The following is a 14669-nucleotide window of genomic DNA, read 5'->3' on the forward strand; positions in this document are numbered from 1 at the left end:
TGACCACATTTTCTCAGAGTTCTTGGTGATGGTGACGATAACAAAATGACAAAGAACAGCAAAAAGGAAGCAGAGAATGTTTAGCATGTTTACTTGAAATCACTTCAACAATTATTCAGTGAACAAAATAACTGGCAGTTAATTTTGGGTCAGGCGACTGATTGATTAACCCTCATGTGCTGTTGGGGACGTTTTCGTCCACTAGGGGTCGGATTTTAGCAGTTTTTTTGGCCATTACTCAGCCCGTGTTTCAGCAAATTGAATGGTTTTTGGGGAGGTGCCTTACTTTAACATATATTTTGGAAATTTTTTTTTTAGAATTTTCTTAAAGTCAAGGATACACCCTTCGCCAACTTTACTACCCTAATGTGTGGTTGGGTGGCTGAAAACAGCCACTAAAATCAACAGCTGTAAAAAATATATCAGATAAATATTTTTTGAATTTTTTTTGCATAAATCTGTTAATCAAAAAATGCCTGCTTGTTGTAGCTCATTGAATTGGTATGTGTGTCATTCTTACACTGACACAGATCTTTACATGTTTAAGTTATGTACAACCATCACACTACAATTCATATTCCAATGCAGTGTAGGCTGCAGAACACATAAGGATTCATCAAAATGAAATATTTCAGGAAATCCTGCAGAGGTTTTTTGTGTAAGTGTATATTTTTACAGCTACAACTGAGGAGCTCACATTGGCATATGGCCCTGGGTCTGTCTGTGCCCCTTGTGTGTCTGCAAATGTGGGTGGCTACAAAGGCCAAGGTGGGCCACATGTTGAGCCTATTAAAGCATTCATCCTCCAGTCCCATGTTTGTCCACTTACAGTATGTGGGCTAATGACCGGGCCAAAGTGGGCTAAAAGTGGGCCACCTGCAGTACTAACTGGTCCCCAGCTGCTATGACATTGGTTAAACATGTGCAATCAAAAATCATGTGTGAATCTAAGAATACAGACATTGGAATTTTTGTTGTTACAATTTTTTCCCCCACTTTTTCCATACTAAACCCACTTGGACAACCCAAAACCAGCTGATCACAGACCTTTCACTTTTGTCCTAGTAGACTATCTATCACTGACACTACTAAAATAGCTGCATTAAACTCACAAGTTATTAGCTATACATAATGAAAAACATCCAGCAACAAATAGACATACATTCACAAAATGGATCATTTTGTTGAAAAACATGGAAGCTCTTGTTACATAAAAGGTTGTGCTGTTAATTAAAGTAGGGAAAAGAAGGAACTAATGTGTTAGTGGCAGTGTTGGTATTCAGCAGGGATGCACCGATTTATCAGCTGAACATCAGTATCAGCCGATATTTGCCTTGTTGACTGCCATTGGCCTATCAGCAAGTAAGATGACACTCACCAATGATAGTTTCTGATGTTTTCTATTGTGTCCCATAAATTTTGTGCAGGCTAAAAAGCAGGGCTCCAGACTAACTTAAATTAATTAGCAGGTACAAGAAGAATACAATGCTTTTTTGACAATGAGATCTGTGATCTCACTGTTGTGTGACGAGATGGCGAGTAGCAGCTTGTGTCCGTCCTCCCGGTGACAATAGAAAACATGTTTGTGATGAACAGAGATCTTGATAGAGGGTATTATTATATATTTAATAGAGTTAAAAAGACTTTTGAAGAGGGCGTCGGTTGCTTAGTGGATAGAGCAGGCGCCCCATGTACAAGGCTGTTGCAGTAGCGGCCCGGGTTCGAATCCAGCCTGTGGCCCTTTGCTGCATGTCATCCCCTCTCTCTCTCTCTCTTTCACTCATAGCTGTCTTGTCCATTAAAGGCAAAATGCCCCAAAAAAATCTTAACCTGAACCAGAGAAGTTAGATTTGCAAGCACAAGGTTTGAAACTAATTTCTAGCAACAAGGAGAACCAAGTTGAGTTAGCACACGGCATCTAACTCTGCTAAGACCCTGAGTGACCAGCTTCCTCAGAGTTTCACCTTTGGAACAAAGGACACAACAAAGACTGCATCTGAAACCACAGCTCTTTCCCGCCTTCCTCTGCCAGCTACCAAAGCAACACACCACTAAAGCAATGAGTTATTATTGTGATTGTTTGCAGTTAGGTCACTGGTTAGTTGGCTTCGCCAAAGCTAAGTGTTTAGTTTGCTAATGCTGTTCACAGACAGATTCTTGCACACAACTAAAGAATCTCTGCACTAATCCAGATCGTTTGCAACACAAATGACATTCACATAGACTCATTAACAAATAGGTTTTCAACAGAGCTACACCCAAAGAGGCAACTCAAAGTTCGCACTTCTTTTCCTTTGTCTTTGTCCTGACCACACGGTCAAACAAGACCTCTCCCAATCTGAAGCCAAGTTTGATTTGGCCATCTTGAAGTTATTGTTATCAACCATTGTCTCTCTCTCTCCTCTCTCTCTCTCTGTCTCTCTCTCTCTCTGTCTCTCTCTGTCTCTCTCTTACACACACACACACACACACACACACACACACACACACACCAAGGTTGTATATAGTTTGTTCGTTAGAATTTGTGTGTTTGGTTTTGCTTTGCTACTTTATGAATAAATATAATTCTTTGGAAACATACCTGCTGTCTGTTTAATGTTGCCCATGGGTGAATGAATAATCAACCTCTGCTGCGTCAAGAACTCCGAAATCATTCAGGCTTTACTGTTAATTTTGTTCATGGTTATTAATTTAATTATTGATCAAAATTTCCAAACTAATAGTTAAGTGAATTTCATGAGACTGATATCTTTAACTTCCCTACATAATTGGTGCCTTCGTGTGATGCTAATTTATGTTCCCAACAGTGTAATGAAGGGCTTCATGACTTTAAAACAGTTTAGTTATTTGTTTACAGTGTAAATTTCTGTGTTTCACTGGCACAAAAGAGGGTACAGACAAAAACAATGAAACAACATGAAAACATTAAGCTTCGGCTATCAGCTATTGGCCAAACTGTTATTTTAAACATCGGTATCAGTATCAGCCCAGAATTTCAAAATCAGTGCATCCCTTGTATTGACCCTGACCTGTTTAATCAAAGCAACCCGAGGCGCGCTCAGTTTGGTAGTTTGGCAGACCGAGGTGCGCTGAGATGGGTGTGGCGGCACAGCAGGGGGAAGTGTCGACAGATCCAGCTTGGCGCAGTGACAGTTTCGTGCCAAAAGGCTTCGCCGAAGGTGTGCTAAAAGCTTGCCAGCTGAAACCAGGTCTACTGTCAGCGCAGGCAGAGCGCAGCCGGTGTAAGTGGAAGTTTGGCTGACCGGCGGACAGTGCGCACACGTCACCAAAACCTCACAGGCAGGTTTCCAGAATGTCAGGCACATTAACAATACAATAAATACCCACAAAAACCACTATTCAATGCAACTATCTGCAATCAGCACATAAATGTATCTCTATATCGACTGTCCCGTCACATCTGATATCAGATCAAAGGAGATTGGCACCGTTTGGCACGTTTGGCATGCGTAATGGAAACCCAACTGATTTGATTAACACAGCTGCAAACTAATGAGTTCACATCCCTCTCAGCCAACCACAAACACCCACAGCATCAGATAGGGAGTATATATTCAGCATCTGTCATCTTAGAAAAGTCAAAAGAAAAGAAACAGAGTGAGACTGCGAGAGAGAAAGAGAGAGCACACGCGCACGAGAGAAATGCAACATTGATTTACAATTGTGGTGACCTCCTCCCAGACTACCTTTGCATCATCAGCCCGTGGAGGTCTGCTTATATATATATTCGGATACTGCGAGCTTGGACCTCCCGGACCAAAACATCAGTTTCCTCCTGGGAGAAGTTTGGCCGTCTGACGCTGCTGCTCTCTTCTGCCATGGCGAATTGAGTAAACTCTCATTACGCGCATTTAAGGGCGAGGAGAGGGGCTCATTTGATTGGTGTGTTGTGAATCGGCTGTGTAAAACCCACTCCACGCCTTCTCTCCTCCCTCTTTCCGACTTGTGCAGGTAGGAGGGACAGAGGTGGGAAAGACGAGTAGCTGCACCAGTGCGCACGGTGTGCCAAACTTGCAAAATCGGCCTGGCCACACCCAGTTGGTGAAGCGCAGCAAGCTGCGCCCCCGCCTTGCCCGGTCTGCGAAACTAGAGCCCATGCTCTGGATTGACTGGCTTCTGTGGTTTGTTGGCCTTGAAAGTTTGTAGCATGGCCTTGTGGGAGCCCAGCAACAGAAACAGGAGAGTGGCCCATTTTGGATCCAGCAGCGGATGGCAAAAAATCAAAACATGCAAATCACATCACACAGAACATCTGTTTACCCCAGAGACCTCCTCCTGGCCCTGACTGTGTGTGTGTGTGTGTGTGTGAGTGTGTGTGTGTGTGCGCTCACTCCTCGCACTGTATTTGGTTACAAAGGTACTCATGGAAAGATCAGTTAGAGATGCTGTTTGTCCATCTGTCTTCCTGGAATGGATTCATCACCAAAACACCTTTGCATATTTACTCTCTCTCTCTGACAGCCTGTCTGTGTTTCTCATCCCTGTTCCATGCTTGAACACATAACCACATGCACACATGCTCTGACCATACTGTGTTGAAACACCAACTATCTTGAAACATGCAATACACTGAATAAGAGTGCACATGCTTCATTACCACAAGCTGTGTCCCAGTGTGGGAGCCACCTCCCCTACAGGACTGTTAGCTGTCAGAGGCCTGATAGCCTGAAGGCTCAAACTGTGCAGCATCACTAGGCCCGTTTCCACTGAAGAAGTTCCTGGTACTATCTGGGGGTCAGGAACTACTACAGGAACGTCCTCTCGCTCAGCCCCCTCAACCGCCGTGTCTCCACTGAGAGAGCGGAGTAGGAGGAAGGTTCCTGTAAAGTTACCGGGCTCTGGATGTGACATAATCGTTGCGCGACCATTTTGACCGGGGCGACGTAGTGGCGTAGGGACGCTGTTAGCTGTTAGCCGATAGCGGCGTCTGTAATAAATCACTAAACTCACAAAGTGGCCCATGAAAAAAATATTTTTTCCAGCGGATGTCTTAGTTACAACATGATTGAGCTAACTGGAGTAGTTTCATGTCGTTTCCGACAACGGGAGGCTTTTAACAGATGATGTCCTGATGTTAGCTTTGCTGCTGCTGTTAGCTGTCCAGTCAGCTGCAGCCACTACTGATGCTTTCTAGACATTGTGATTTCCCAAAACTGAATAAATACCACACATAGCAACACAAAACTGCTTGGCTAGCTCAATCATGTTGTAACTAAGATATCCGCTGGAAAAACAATGTTTTTCACGGAACGGTTATTGAGTTTGTTTACATGGCGGTGGAAGCTATGAACGAGCTAACCCTTGAGTCAGCACCAAGTAACCCCCAAGCCTCAGCCAGGAGTTTCTCAAGGCCGTTCTGAGTACCTACTCCGAGGCAGGGACTTTAGCCCCTGTAAAAGTTCCGGAACTCTGTCCTTCGGGGGTGGTTCCTGCGGTGGAGACACGCACCAACGGCCCCAGCCCCGTAAATTTACCCCGAAGTTCCTGTGGTGGAAACGGGCCTACTGAGATCTCACACTGAAAATTCTGACAGATACTTGGAATGACCATCTCACTGTGTGACTGCTGTTGTGACCTATCTCTACTAAACAACCAATAGAAATGCAGCATGAAATAATGCACTGGTGCTTAACCCAAACAAACAGACAGATAGCAGCTTGCCATGAAGGCAAAATGCACTAAAAGAAATGTGTGGGATTCCAGCAAAGAGGAAAACTTTGTGGAGTTGTAGCAGCAGAGGCCTTGTCTGTATGATGTTTCCTTCAGCTCTTATCACACGTAAAGACGGACGGAGCATGGAAGGAAATAGAGGAGTTGTAGCTGCCAAGTGAGCAACCTAGCAGCTAGCAAACACAAACACAGTCCCATCGCAGTATATAGTGCCCAAAAAACTTTAGCTTATTACCTCTGCCAAGGAGGTTATGTTTTCGCCGGCACTGGTCTGTCTGTCTGTCTGTTTGCCTGTTTGTTTGTTGTTTGTCTGCAAATTATAACTCAAAAAGTTTGAACAGATTTTGATTAAATTTTCAGGAAAGGTGGGTAACAGATGATTGGTGGTGATCGGTTGAAGCAAAGTGGATAAAATAATATATAAAGTCTATCGTCTGACAGCCTCAGCAGCAATTCCAATTTCTAATGAGATGGTGAAAATAGTGCCATCTGGTGGCCGGAAAGCACGTCTTGTTCTACTTGCTAAATATTGTTGTAATTCTAAAGTTGAAATTAATGTTCTGTGTTGGAAAAAAATAAAGTGAAATATACAAAAAAAAAACATATTATATTCTGTGTTGGTACAAAATAAAAACGAAATAAATACACCACAGTGTCTCCATGGTGAAGGCATATATAACCTAATAATGATAGTGATGCAAATAACCTAATTGTGATGCAGGCTGCAAAATCTGATGCAGAGGGGGAGGGAATATCACCTATTAGTCCTTCACAGTTGGAGAAGCAATGACCCATGCAGCATTCTTGTGCACTCAGTATGGGAAGCTATTGCATCGTACACCATAGCCTGTGATTTATGGAGCTAGAACAGTCTCAAAATTAATAAATGCACACAGAAATTAATAAATGTACAAAAAAGGATTCACAAATGTATTTGGGGATATATGACTCAAAACACAAACACATTTTCAATGCACACAAAAATATGTTTCATTCCAAATATAAGTAAAAGAAAATCCACATATAAAAAATAAGATTTTTAAACATATTTGTAATTCACACACAAATATTTCTTGTTTTAAATATGTGCAATTGAAATTCACAAATGTACGCATGTAAAAATATTTGCAATTTTCATAAAATACATATTTGGAGGTTGTTACATTGATATATGAACTGTCGAACCTGCATTTACAAAGTGCTTTTAATTTGTAAACTTCCCTGCATTTGTGTGTGCGAGTTTTGAGACTCCCCTGACTTGACTCGATTCACAAATGCATTTTTTATAAGAGGGGATTGTCTGCAGCCAATCAGATGTCTCACTCCTTTATAGCCAATCACGAGTCCCTCCCCACAAGGGGTGTTATATGACGTCATTCGTCTCAAAACTCCCACACACAAATGCAGGGAAGTTTACAAATTAAAAGCACTTTGAAAATGCAGGTTTTACAGTTCATATATCAATGTAACAGCCTCCAAATATATATTTGATGAAAATTGTAAATACATTTACATGCGTACATTTGTGAATTTCAATTGCACATATTTAAAGCAAGAAATATTTGTGTCTGCATTACAAATATGTTAATAAATCTTATTTTTTATATGTGGATTTTCTTTTACTTATATATGGAATGAAACATGTTTGTGTGCACTGAAAATGTATTTGTGTGTTGAGTCATATACATACATATACATATATATATATATATATATATATATATATATATATACAGTACAGGCCAAAAGTTTGAATGAGAAGGTGTGTCCAAACTTTTGGCCTGTACTGTATATATGTATATATATACAGTACAGGCCAAAAGTTTGGACACACCTTCTCATTCAATGCGTTTTCTTTATTTTCATGACTATTTACATTGTAGATTCTCACTGAAGGCATCAAAACTATGAATGAACACATGTGGAGTTATGTACTTAACAAAAAAAGGTGAAATAACTGAAAACATGTTTTATATTCTAGTTTCTTCAAAATAGCCACCCTTTGCTCTGATTACTGCTTTGCACACTTTTGGCATTCTCTCGATGAGCTTCAAGAGGTAGTCACCTGAAATGGTTTTCCAACAGTCTTGAAGGAGTTCCCAGAGGTGTTTAGCACTTGTTGGCCCCTTTGCCTTCACTCTGCGGTCCAGCTCACCCCAAACCATCTCGATTGGGTTCAGGTCCGGTGACTGTGGAGGCCAGGTCATCTGCCGCAGCACTCCATCAGTCTCCTTCTTGGTCAAATAGCCCTTACACAGCCTGGAGGTGTGTTTGGGGTCATTGTCCTGTTGAAAAATAAATGATCGTCCAACTAAACGCAAACCGGATGGGATGGCATGTCGCTGCAGGATGCTGTGGTAGCCATGCTGGTTCAGCGTGCCTTCAATTTTGAATAAATCCCCAACAGTGTCACCAGCAAAACACCCCCACACCATCACACCTCCTCCTCCATGCTTCACAGTGGGAACCAGGCATGTGGAATCCATCCGTTCACCTTTTCTGCGTCTCACAAAGACACGGCAGTTGGAACCAAAGATCTCAAATTTGGACTCATCAGACCAAAGCACAGATTTCCACTGGTCTAATGTCCATTCCTTGTGTTTCTTGGCCCAAACAAATCTCTTCTGCTTGTTGCCTCTCCTTAGCAGTGGTTTCCTAGCAGCTATTTGACCATGAAGGCCTGATTCGCGCAGTCTCCTCTTAACAGTTGTTCTAGAGATGGGTCTGCTGCTAGAACTCTATGTGGCATTCATCTGGTCTCTGATCTGAGCTGCTGTTAACTTGCAATTTCTGAGGCTGGTGACTCGGATGAACTTATCCTGAGAAGCAGAGGTGACTCTTGGTCTTCCTTTCCTGGGTCGGTCCTCATGTGTGCCAGTTTCGTTGTAGCGCTTGATGGTTTTTGCGACTCCACTTGGGGACACATTTAAAGTTTTTGCAATTTTCCGGACTGACTGACCTTCATTTCTTAAAGTAATGATGGCCACTTGTTTTTCTTTAGTTAGCTGATTGGTTCTTGCCATAATATGAATTTTAACAGTTGTCCAATAGGGCTGTCAGCTGTGTATTAACCTGACTTCTGCACAACACAACTGATGGTCCCAACCCCATTGATAAAGCAAGAAATTCCACTCATTAACCCTGATAAGGCACACCTGTGAAGTGGAAACCATTTCAGGTGACTACCTCTTGAAGCTCATGGAGAGAATGCCAAGAGTGTGCAAAGCAGTAATCAGAGCAAAGGGTGGCTATTTTGAAGAAACTAGAATATAAAACATGTTTTCAGTTATTTCACCTTTTTTTGTTAAGTACATAACTCCACATGTGTTCATTCATAGTTTTGATGCCTTCAGTGAGAATCTACAATGTAAATAGTCATGAAAATAAAGAAAATGCATTGAATGAGAAGGTGTGTCCAAACTTTTGGCCTGTACTGAATATATTTATATTTATATGTATAAAAATCCCCAAATACATTTATGAATCCTTTTTTTGTGCATTTATTAATTTCTGTGTGCATTTTTTCATTTTGAGACTGTTCTAGCTCCATAGTGATTCAGAAGGCACTGCCAATGTACAGTCTGCATACATCGAACTTGATGTCGTACTAAGTTTATTCAGATCAGAAGCAGCCAATCTTACATTCATGAAAACACAAAAATCCAACTCTCACTTGTATTTATTTTATTTAAAGTTACACTAATGAATTTCTTTATTTAACATTGGATCAAATGGCGATGTGTTATATGAAAGGTATCACTCACAGTAACAAACCCACAGAGAATGATCACCAACTCTCCAGTTTTCCTCAGCTCTACGCAGCCACATAGCCTCAGTAAGCTCATAGTTTTGGTGTTCTGTACAGAAAACTCCACCTTTAGCAACCTCATCAACAAAGCAGCAGCTTTTTTCAGTGGCAAAGCTCTGATTAACAAAGTGTACACTGACAGCACCACATGTTATCACTCCATTAAAGACGAAGGGTCCTGCTACACCCATTAGTATGTTGATGATAACATTATCAGCTCATAAAACAGCAGCATTTATTGTTATGCAGCCACAGAGTAGGTCAGCTGACTAACATAAGTATAAAGAGTGAGTAAGTCAACATCAACAGGTTGGTCAGGGTGGTGGATGAACAATCAAAAGTCAACAGTGAGTCATTTGAACTACTTGTTTGAGTACTCTCAAAAATCTATAATTTTACTTTTACTTAAGTACTTTTTTATCAGAAGTATTGTACTTTGCTACCTCTCAGCTGCATCTGTTACTGAGTAACAACCAAAAGTCACATGAATTAGTCCTGATGAATTGTGAGACACAGTATGTTTACATGACATTAGAGAAAATTGATTTATTGTGTTAGTCTGACTAAAACTGGACTTTTAAGATACATGTAAACATGTTAGTCTGGCTGAAATTATACTAAATCAAATTCTTAAAGTCCGACTAACACACCCAGATAATGCAATTGGGAATCAAATTACTCCTGCATGTATACAGTCAATTGTACCCAAACTGGCTTAGGCACTCTGTGCATGCTCCACAGTTTCTGCCCCGGAAGTCAAATAGCATTAAATGCATAACAGAAGTAGAAGCCGGTGACAACATGACAAAAAAATCAAAGGCCGTGTATTTTTGGACAGACAAAATGTACAGAGCTGTAAAGCTGTCCGCCTTGTTACCAGTTTGCCACTAGCTAACCGTAACTAACTTGTTTGTCAACTGTTTGGTCTGTGATGTAATACGTCAACCTGAAAAGGTCCAATAATAACAAGCTGAAAGGAGGCCTATCACCATCCATCACAGCAGAGTCGGACATACTTTGTTCAATAAATCAAAAGCCACAGCAGGGGCTGCATCCGACCAAAGTTACAGTAATGTACTGATAGATAGATAGATAGATAGATAGATAGATAGATAGATAGACAGATAGATACTTTATTCATCCCGAAGGAAATTAAGGCATCCAGTAGCTTATACAACAGCAACACAACACATCCTCACACAGGTGCAAGTACAAAAATTAAGTAGTCCCAAGTGCAAAATACTGCATTAGAAACGGAATGATTTTCACTGATAGTTGTAAGTCAGCATGAATGTATGGAAATTTTTTTATTATTTAAAGGGACATTGTGTAACATTTTCAGGTGTTTATTGGCAAAAATCAGTGTTATCATATGTCATCATTGGTGTACTATTACCTCCACCAATAATCTCACTTATTCTCGTGAAAGGAGAATTTCGGATTTGTTTCTACATTGTGCGGGCAAGTCGTTTGGGGAGTTTCATAACGTTTCGCCATCTTGAGAATACATCTGCCAGCAAAGGACATACAGCCCCACTTTTGGCATTTTCGTTGAGAGCCAGGCCAACGCTGTGTGACTGAGAAGCTGAAGGAGAGGAGCAAGAGGTGCTATGCTACTACCCCGTCACCACTGCAGCATAACAAAGTCCCACTCTTTGAGCATAATGCAGGATTATGCATATGCAGCATCACGGGAGACAGAATCCTCGTCACCAAGAAAAAGGGAATCAAAAAAGCAATGTGACCGACGAATTCAAAAAACGAGGGTCAACATCGAGGTAGCCTTTCCCAGGTGGAAAGAGCTGCTGAAGGAGAAAGAAGGAGAAAGAATGTTGCAGTAGTGCCGGGGTAGTAGCGGCGCCACTAACAGCGGCTAACAGCTGTCAGCGGCACAGTGATGCAAGGAGAGGGATGAGGTGTGTGAGGTTGAGCCACTTGTCAGTTGTCAAAAGACAAGATGTGATTGGTTTGTTTCGATTTACACCCACCCCAACAGTCTTACATTGTAAACACAGCCAGCATGGTGAGGGGAGGCGTTGCGTGTGTCTGTGTAGGAGCCTGAATGAATACTCCATGAAGTATCGGATGACATGGTGTACACAGCGGCTACCGTTGTTGCAATACGCATTTGGAACAGTGAGGCGCTAGAGTGCGCTATCCGTTTGAATGCAATTTATGATTTCAACGTTAGATGGGAGAAATTCCTACACACTGTGGCTTTAACGCGTAAAACATGGATGATCCCTCAGTCAGTCCCCGACAGTAGACGGAGAGCTGAGAGCTGAGGTTCAATGTGTACTGGAAATTACTGATTCACTGCAAAAAGCATGCTAGGATACCTGTGACGTGAACCAAGCTAGCAATGACATGAGGGGGCGTGACAATTTGAAAAATTCAAAAGGTGCTTACATCAAGACAGCCAATTAAGCTTCAGCCACTAGGGACCAGTGGGCATGGCCAGTGCAAGTTTATGCCATTTGGTGGCATGTTGTGAGGATTCACTGCGGTGCAGAGGCCTCGGCTGACTTAACTGCAATGTTTGTCAGTGCTGCCATTGTGCTGTGCTGCTCTAACACATTCTCACTCTGACCTCGTTACATATCGACATTTGGTCATGGACTTCTCACGTTGGGCAAGGTACCCTGGGTGCATTGGTTGTTGACGTTCCAGGACCAACTTCTGCCTGTTACATGCATTGTCTGTTTTCAAAATACACTTGTGTTTTCACAGGAAATGTACAGTTTGCATAGTCTCATTAAAATAAACACAGCACATTGAACGTTTTTTTTCTCCATGCACATGGTTTCGTTTTGCCAACACACACATGTGGTTGGGAAAAAAGAACAGGGTTTGGCTTTACAATCATACGAGAAGTGAACACTGGTCTCCTGGGTGAAAGTCAGTGGTTGTTGAACCCATCCACTACCCCTCCCACCCACCCTACTTGGACTTCCAATGCCTTAACTTTTGTTGTTGTCCTTTCGCATTTCCCCCTGATGCCACAGGGCACTGTTAAACAATAATGGTGACTGGCTGCCTATCATGCCGACGTGAAAGGATGGCTTTTTTTTTGTTGGTGTCTGAAGCTGTAAGTCACGCCGAGACATCATAAGTTAATAAATGTACGCTACACGTGTCTCACGCAATGATAACACATAGACTACGGCATGAGAGCTTGTGAAAAGTGTCAGTTGTGTGTGTCTTATGGTCAATATGTGAGTTGGCAGTTGTACCAAGTTGCGTGTGTGAGGATTTATGTGATGGCAGGTCCTGGGGGTGATGCTGTGTTGAGTGGGAACTCTCTCTGGGCTTTCCTCTGATTTTTACACATTGACTTGGAAAAACTTTGGGGTTCAGTGTGTTGTGATTTGTGCACTGGTCTCTGCAGGAGTGTTTTTCCTACCTGTCCCCTCTAAGCTAATTAACAAATGCAGGGCAGATTTGCAGTGCAAGGGGAGAAAAGCCTTGGTGTGCAAAATACATAACTGGACAACAAGGAAAAGACAGATGCCAGCCTATGGTCGGGTCTGAACAGGACAGTGTGGAAGCCAGGAGATCAGACGACATCCTGCTGGAGCTACAAGTGAAGCAGAGGAAAGTAGACGGAGATTGGCACATGTATTGCAGATGCTTTGTGGGAAAATGGAGGGGTAAATGTTTGAACAGTTCAACATGAGGAGGCATTGAAGATGCTATGGGTTGACGGGGTATTGGAAAACCACAGAGGCTGAAGGCTGTATGCATCTTTATACAGTCTATGTACAAAACATACAAATCCCACATCTTGAGTTGATTTCTGAGAGCACCAAAATCAACTCCTCAATTATCAAATGCAGCAGAATCAGAATCAGGTTTATTGGCCAAGTATGTGTGCATATAGAGGGAATTTGACTTTGAATCAAATATGATATGACTGTAATATTATGTTATAATATAATACCACAAAAATTTAAATAAACTACTGTATTAATTTAGTAGTGTAATATTTTGAGAAATAAACAATCTTTCCTTCTGAGAATTTTTTTAATGTCCTTTCACTGATTGGGCTATAGGAAAAGGAATCTTGTTATCATGTGCAAGACGTGTGTAAACTAAGAGTGGTTACCAATAGTCACCAATGGATAATCGCCAGAAAAAAAAATGGTGGCATCTAACATTTCTACAAGCCACAGATACATTACATTTTCACGTATTTAGGTGTTCGTTGAAACTCTACATTTCAACAACACTGTGTTCAAGATATGCTTATGATTCAGCACACAAACCACTTGGTTATTATGGTTAGGGAGAGATCACGGTGTCTTAAAATACCCCGTTTGGACGGCATAATCGTGGCAGGAAAAGCAGTGATGTCTTGGTAAAAAAACAATAGCTTTTTGTGGCACTATCCTGGGTAATGAGTTGCCACAAATCAAGCCCGGTCTCACTCTGAAAATGTTGAAATCCGACACCTGGGCAGTTACCTGCAGCATCAGACACTAACGAAAAAGCTGTCCTTTAACGTTAGCATCATGCTGGTCACCATTATAATTGTCAGGGGGAAACGTGGCAGGACAAGGACAAAAGTTAAGGCAATGAATGATTCTTAAGGCAAACCCTGTTCTTTTTTCCAAAACCTAACCATTTACTTTTGTTGCCTAAACCTAACCACATGTTTTTGTTGCCTAAACCTAACCATGTGCTTTTGTTGCCGAAACCCAACCATGTGTGTTTGTTGATGAAGGAAAAACAAAAGTCAAATTGCGGTGTTGTACTGACGTAGTGTGTTTATTTTGAAAGAGAATGTATGTACACATTAAATTTCCTGTGAAAAGTGTATCTTGAAAGCAGACAATGCAGTGGGACAGAGAGGCTTAGCCTGTTGTTCCTGAGAGCCCCCACCCGCGGGGTGGCGCCACCCCCTTATTTGAATACTACTCTCAGGCACTTAAACACACAAGGACAAGGTCATGCTGCATATCTTTCAGACCCAAAGAAGCTAGCCTAGCTATCCAGTTAAGTCACTTCCACCTAAACTGCACTACAATCACACTGATCCAAACTTAGTAAGTGTATAGCCAAAAAATTAAATTCTCAATACATTGTGCAGGATCACATAACAACACTCCCAATAGCTTTAGTTTTATGCTATTCACAAAGTCAATTAGGGTCCACTCCCGTGGTGGACACA

At 41.7% G+C, this 14669-nt stretch overlaps 1 protein-coding gene across 2 annotated transcripts in view; it reads right to left on the bottom strand.

The window, feature by feature from the left end:
• LOC117251295 (NT-3 growth factor receptor-like) overlaps positions 1 to 14669 on the bottom strand; it is a 666479-nt gene that overhangs the window by 534358 nt on the left and 117452 nt on the right. The window lies entirely within an intron of this gene.

Source organism: Epinephelus lanceolatus, chromosome 5, assembly GCF_041903045.1.
Source record: "Epinephelus lanceolatus isolate andai-2023 chromosome 5, ASM4190304v1, whole genome shotgun sequence".
Taxonomy (NCBI): Eukaryota; Metazoa; Chordata; class Actinopteri; order Perciformes; family Serranidae; genus Epinephelus; species Epinephelus lanceolatus.